Here is a 6,451-nt window from a genome sequence, read left to right on the forward strand (position 1 = left end):
TCTGGACTGGAAACTTCCAGCTCAGCTTTTTGTTTTCTGTCTGGCTGAAGCTGAGATGACTCGGTCTGTCTGAGTGATCCCTCCATATTCCCAGGGAGAGAAAAGAGCAGCAGACAAGCTTTGGCACTCTGAAGGAAGCGAGATAGCGCTAAAAATATTTCGACTGGGTTTTCTAATTGATAAAGCTCACACTTCCTTTAATGTTTCACCAGAAGTTCTGCAAAGCAAAACTGGAATGGTTTAGGTGTAGGGTTCATTTAATTTTTTGCGGTGGAGGGGGGTGAAGATTGACAGAAAAGGGAGCAGAAATAGGCTGCAGATGGGAATTGAACCAGGGTCGCTGCAGAAAGAACTCAGTCTACATTACAAGGCATTACAAGCGATCTAGTATGCACCCCATGTTGACTTAATTTTAAAGAATAATGACCTGGTCTGCTCCCACCGTCATCTGACCTTAGATAGGTGGAAGAAAATGGATGAATGGATGGATGTTACAGTCTTTTGAATAAATGTAATTTATTCCTTTTATAGATCATCATCGCAATCCACAGTTTTATCATTCTTTGAATAAAACCCTGGCTGCTCATATCTGTTCCTTTTCTGTAGCAGTTTTCAAATGACCTTTTGGCAATGAAAACTGGCCAGTCTATTTAGCCTCGTTCCAGACCTCCGAATGACCACTCACAGAAGTGAAAATGAAATGCCAGTTCAATCTGATTATGGTCTATTATGGAATCTGAAACATGCATTCCTTTGTATTATCTAATTCTAAGAGAAACAATCTGCATGTATGGAAATCATCAGTGGTCCATGGTATCCCCCTAGTGGAACACTACAGGTAAATTGAGGAGGAGTAAGAACTATTTAAAAATGTTTCTCTATTTAAAAATTGGATTTCAACTCATTGAGAATGTTTGTAGTGAGAGTTTTCAATGTTTGGGTGCTGAACAAGGTAGTTCACCTTATGCTGTGGAAAACAAACATTTGGTTGTTATAAATTCTTACTGCAGAAGTAATTTTCCACTTGAATACTGCAGTGCTCCACAAGGATGATGCCAAGAGCCTCCACTGTGACAATACAGTACAGTTACCCTTTTAATTGTTCTTTACCTCAAAGTACCTCTGGCATTTGAAGATAAGTGTTCCCTGTCAGAAAAATATATGAGCTATTCTGCATGGCGTATTATGTAAGTATTGTAGCAGCTATCTGTGCATGCTGCTTTCTATTCATTTCTTGAAATAAGAGCAGCCTCTGACTATCAAGACCATGACCACAAACCAATGGTAGTACTGTAGCTGGCAGTTAATAGACATTAATGGTGATGGAAACAAAAAATCAACACAAAATACACAACTTGCTACACACATCCTACTGTCTCTTCAAATTAGACTAATATAGATGTTATGATGTTATGGTAAAGGTCAAAATATGAAACCTTTGTACACAGTGTCTGTTACACCACCAGAGGAATCAGTGAGACAATGCATCTCATCTCTGATTGGCCTGGTGTTTGGTATGGTGTTACATATTTACATGTTTGCCGTCTGTTAGCTTGAAAGTACTTTATACATATGTTTAATGTGAATAAACTAATGTGATAATGCTGAATAGTAATGCCTTTTTTTCCTGAATGTCTTCCTTGGATGAGGCAATAGTGTGCACGTTTTGTCTGTGTAGATTCATCATCATTATGGATTAATTTCAACTTGACGCTGCAGTGTTTGCCTCCATCACAGGCTTCATGCTCGATTTGATTGATAAAATCCCCCAAAAGACCCCATAAGCACTCACTCTGTTTGTGCCTACAGCAAAAACCCCACACTATGAAAAATACTCCATATGTCTGAGGATTTTTCCATTATCTCCCATGCGCAGATAAGCCTGTTGAATATCATGATGAAAAGTGTGTGTCAATTATCTTTTTGCCATTGTACATCCGGCTGGTAATTGGAACTGAGCGTAAAGTGCTTTCTTCTTTGCTTGGAGATAATATGCAAAGAATTGACAAAAGAAAGGGACAAATGAATCACACTGTGAAAGAACATAAAATACATGTGCATTTACAGCGTCTGTATCTTGTGAGAGAATGTGAGAGAGTCCCTGAACGTCACTTTTTTTCGTCAAATTTCACAAAATCTTTACTGTACAAAACGGCACTGCAGGGATGTCTTCCCGCTGCTTGTTCTCTTCACATAGTGATAGCAGAAAATTATAGATAATCGGACAAAAGCAAAACACAGTACAAAGAGTTGTACTACTCCATGGTCTCCCCGTGGAGTAGTTTCAAAAATGTGGTCTGGAAAGCCTGAGTTGTTGTTTGTCTAGCACATACAAAACCACCTTTAATAGTCCTTCTTCATTAATCATAGTTTTGTCACATTTGTTCGCATATAGCCAATAGACACACAGCCGTCTCTAGATTCGTAGATTCCCAGTCACACTGATGGTTTCTGTGACTTTTGCTGTCTTTTTGTAGGCTTCTGTTGAGGAAGTAACAAACACAGTTATTATGTCTGGACCGACAATGGTGCACTCACTCACCAATTCACTGTTAAACACCGCTTGCAGACCTTATATGCCACTATGTATTCCACACAAGACCATTAATGACAATGCCAAACTTGAATATAAATTAGATGCTAACATACTTAACAGTAAACAGAAAATGCAGTGGAGGCTGATAGAAATGTCATTATAGTTTTACTGGTATTAATAAACCAAAGTTAAAACCTTTGCTATCTCAGCAGTATAGTAGTAGTAGTAGTAGTAGTAGTAGTAGTAGTAGTACACACACACTGATTGGGCATTAATTAACACTAATTTAAAAATGGATACAAACTGAAACACTAATACTGTTAGTATTAACTGGCCTTGTCTGTTTTTAAGTGGCTTGTCTAATGCCAGAGGTTCTTAAATGTCTCCTTTGACTCTGGTATGGGTTTACATTACACAGTTCAGCCTGGATGACAGACAGCCAGGCACAACCTTTTTGCCATGTATTAAGAAAAGAAAAATCATCGCTGACCTATTTTGAAGGAGGGCCACTCAGGGTATTTTTAGCATGCAGTCCATTGGGAAGAAGGCATATTTCACTATACTCTTAACCGTTGACTACCCATCAGAGACAAATAACAGCTCAGAGGGCTGGCAGGTAGACCCGTAGTTTGCCTGTCCAGTCTGTTGTCCCATTTACAACATAACGCAACAGAATATAATGCACTATGAACATAGAGAGGGTTATAAAGTGTAGACTATCAAATGATGTGTCAGCTTTTTGTGGTAAAAACCCTTTTGACTCATATGGCATAATCTTATATATGGTGGTATAAGTGTAAATGTACATGATTTCCTACTCTCTATGTTTTACTTTTCATGTGTTTTGTAAGATTTTACATCTTAAACATTATACATTTATACAATGGGTTTCAGTTTATGATTTACAGTCAAATGCAACTGTCTCCACAAAAATTTAAGCAAAGCAAAAAAATGCTTATAGAAAAAGCTTTTAAGCTTCAAGTACTTGCTTCACAGCTTCCATAGAGGGGGAAGGCAAAGAATAAGTTGTATATTACAATTTACTATAAACTTTATTCGTAGGGCCAGATGCTTTGTGAAAGCACCAAACTAACCTGAATAAAGACACTATAGCAGAGAATGGTCCTCCTCACATCCACAAACATTGTACCTGCTATATACTAAGAACCTGTCACTCCTGGTTCTGATATGAATATAATCTTATTATTGTAACAAATAGTCCACCAACAAAACATACATAGTACATACATACATATAATACATACCATTGTGGACATGGAATAGCATACATATTGTCATACATGCCCACACCTCTCAACCAGACCCCTTTATCCTCCCTGAAAGTCCTCCTGTGTACCCCTCTATTTCTGGCATGTCTCAGCTGTCCAACCTTGTGTGTTCATCTGTGGGGTCTCAATAAAAAAGAGAGAGAAAAAAAGAGGTGGCTAAAACCCAGCCAGGGTGGGCTCACTCCTTAGGGTTTGTAAGCAGCCCATTTCGGGTCACCCTCCAAACAATAATGTATCTAGTAGGAACGTGGAAGGTATTCCATCCAGTGAAAAAGCTTTCCTCCCCCACCTGTACCACCCACCTCTGGACATGCTGGACTGTCATTTGGATGCCTCTGTACCTGGAGGCTGTTATGCAGAGAAAAATAAAATAGTGTCTAAAAAGATGCTTGTTTCTTATTTAATTGACAAGAAGGACTTGACATTGTATGCATACGCATAAATTGACACATTGTTGGCAGGTAGGACTTTGCCTCCTGGGGATTCATACCCTGAACCTTTCGATCCCCCAAGAAGGTAAAGATTGACTGTACCACTGAGTCATGATTTTCCACACACCTTCTCAAAGATTGAGGCAATGACATCCCATGAGTACAACATCAGCGTTATGATGTTTCTGTACATATTGTTTGTTTGTGTTTGTGTGTTAAAGGGAGTTTGAGTTGTGAATAAAACCAGAAGGTAGCACGTGAACAATAAAAAAACTGAGAAAAAGACAGGGGGCTTTTCAGAAGAACTGTGTTTTGCAGCCTCAGTCAGCATTTTTTACTCTATGTTGCCCTTAGCAGGATTTTAACTTACAACGTTTGGATCTAAAAGGGGTACAGTGGCGAGAGTTTTAATCACTATACTATTCCACTTTCCACATAATATGAGGCAGTGACATCACATGGGCCAGATTTGGATATTTCTGTCTGTTTAAATTTAAAGCAGTAGGTAACTACTATGAAAAAAATACTACTTTTGTCATATTTGCTGAAATGTAGGGCTTTTATTGCCTTTAATCGATAGTGACAGGAAAGTGGATAGAGAGAGAGGGGATGACACACAGCAAAAGGCTGGAGGTCAGATTCGAGCCCTGGGCCGCTGCAGCAAGGACTCAGCCTTGGTACAAGGGACACCAGCTCAACTAGGTAAGCTATCCGGGGGCCACATATTTGCTGAAATTTACATTGTATCCTGACAGCAGTACATGAGACAGATAATCTGTGAAAAAAAATTGTGTTTTCTGGCTCCTACTCCTAACGGACTTTGCATGTATCCACTGGGCCTGAACGAAAACCAACCAACCAGAGCTGAGAAAAATATGTGATTGTTGAGTCTCATTCCCAGGTCGACACTTGGAATGAGATTCAACAATCAATCTATCTTCAACAACCTAAAGAGTATTTTTTTTCTTTCTTGGCTCTGACTGGTTGTTTCCTTTCTGGTAGGGTGGATTCTTTTAAATGCCATTAGGAACACGAGGAGGAGCCAGAGGAACCATTTTTCTTCACAGGTAATCTGTCTCATGTACTATTGTCAGGATATAGTGATATAAGTTTCAGCAAATAAGACGGAAAGTTATTTTTCTAAGAATTACCTATTGCAGCTTTAAAATGTTAACAGTCAAAATGCTAGTGAGAAAATTTGGGGGGAAAAAAATCACACATTATTCTGCTGTCATTTGTTCGAAAATTGAGCAAAAAAAAAAAAAGTACAGTACAAATTACAGCAAGATATTGAATATCACTCATTTGACCAATCTGAACACCATTCGAAACACATGATATCTAGTATCTAAAGAATGTCTCGATTTTGCAGAATTTGAATAAAGACTTGTGGAGATATAAATGTTAATTGATTCTGCATATTTTGAAAAATATAGAGTGATGTGCCAAAAAAAATCTGCTCTGTAGGACGTGGGGGGGTTTATTGTTAATATTATTTTTAATTCACTTTAATCAATCACTACCACATTTAATACACAAGTCATAGCCTAGATTGTGTAAACTACATTTTGTATGAATCCATATAGATTACAAGATATAAACTTTTTGCATTTGAACTGACCCCAGTGGCAGAATATCCCAGAAGTGCTCAGCAAATCTCAAATCTGTCATCCAAACATGTGCACAAAGTTTGGTTACAATAGCTTAAGCCAATTTTGATTTATCAATATTTATACAAAATTGAAATTAGAGGCCTGGGTTTAAAAATGTATAATTTTAAAACTGTTTTAAATATCAAAAATCTGAAAGTTTTTTTACAGATTGGTCCAGATATACTATGTATCCAATTTGATGCTGATTGATCAAAATTTGAAGGGGGACTGGTGAAAAAACAGATCTGGACAAGATTTTAAATGCTCTGCGTGAAAAGTGTCCTGAACTTCTGTTATGATTTGGTGCTATAAAATAAAATAGTATTGAATGGAACAGAAGAAGAAGAACAAATTCCCAACAGACACAATCCAGATACAAGCTTCGCTGCTTGGACCCCTGATAAGAAATGATGGCCCATCCTGGCCGGTCATTCCTTCATTGTGATTACACTGCAGTCTAAAGCAAATCTGTTTACGCAGAGCATGTCAGCTCAGCTTTTAGTCAAGGTTGACTCTAGCTGGCAGAATGAAACAGCCAATGAA

This window comes from Morone saxatilis, unplaced genomic scaffold (genome assembly GCF_004916995.1).
Source record: "Morone saxatilis isolate NCDOM2014 unplaced genomic scaffold, NCSU_SB_2.0 Contig11, whole genome shotgun sequence".
In the NCBI taxonomy this organism is placed as follows: Eukaryota; Metazoa; Chordata; class Actinopteri; family Moronidae; genus Morone; species Morone saxatilis.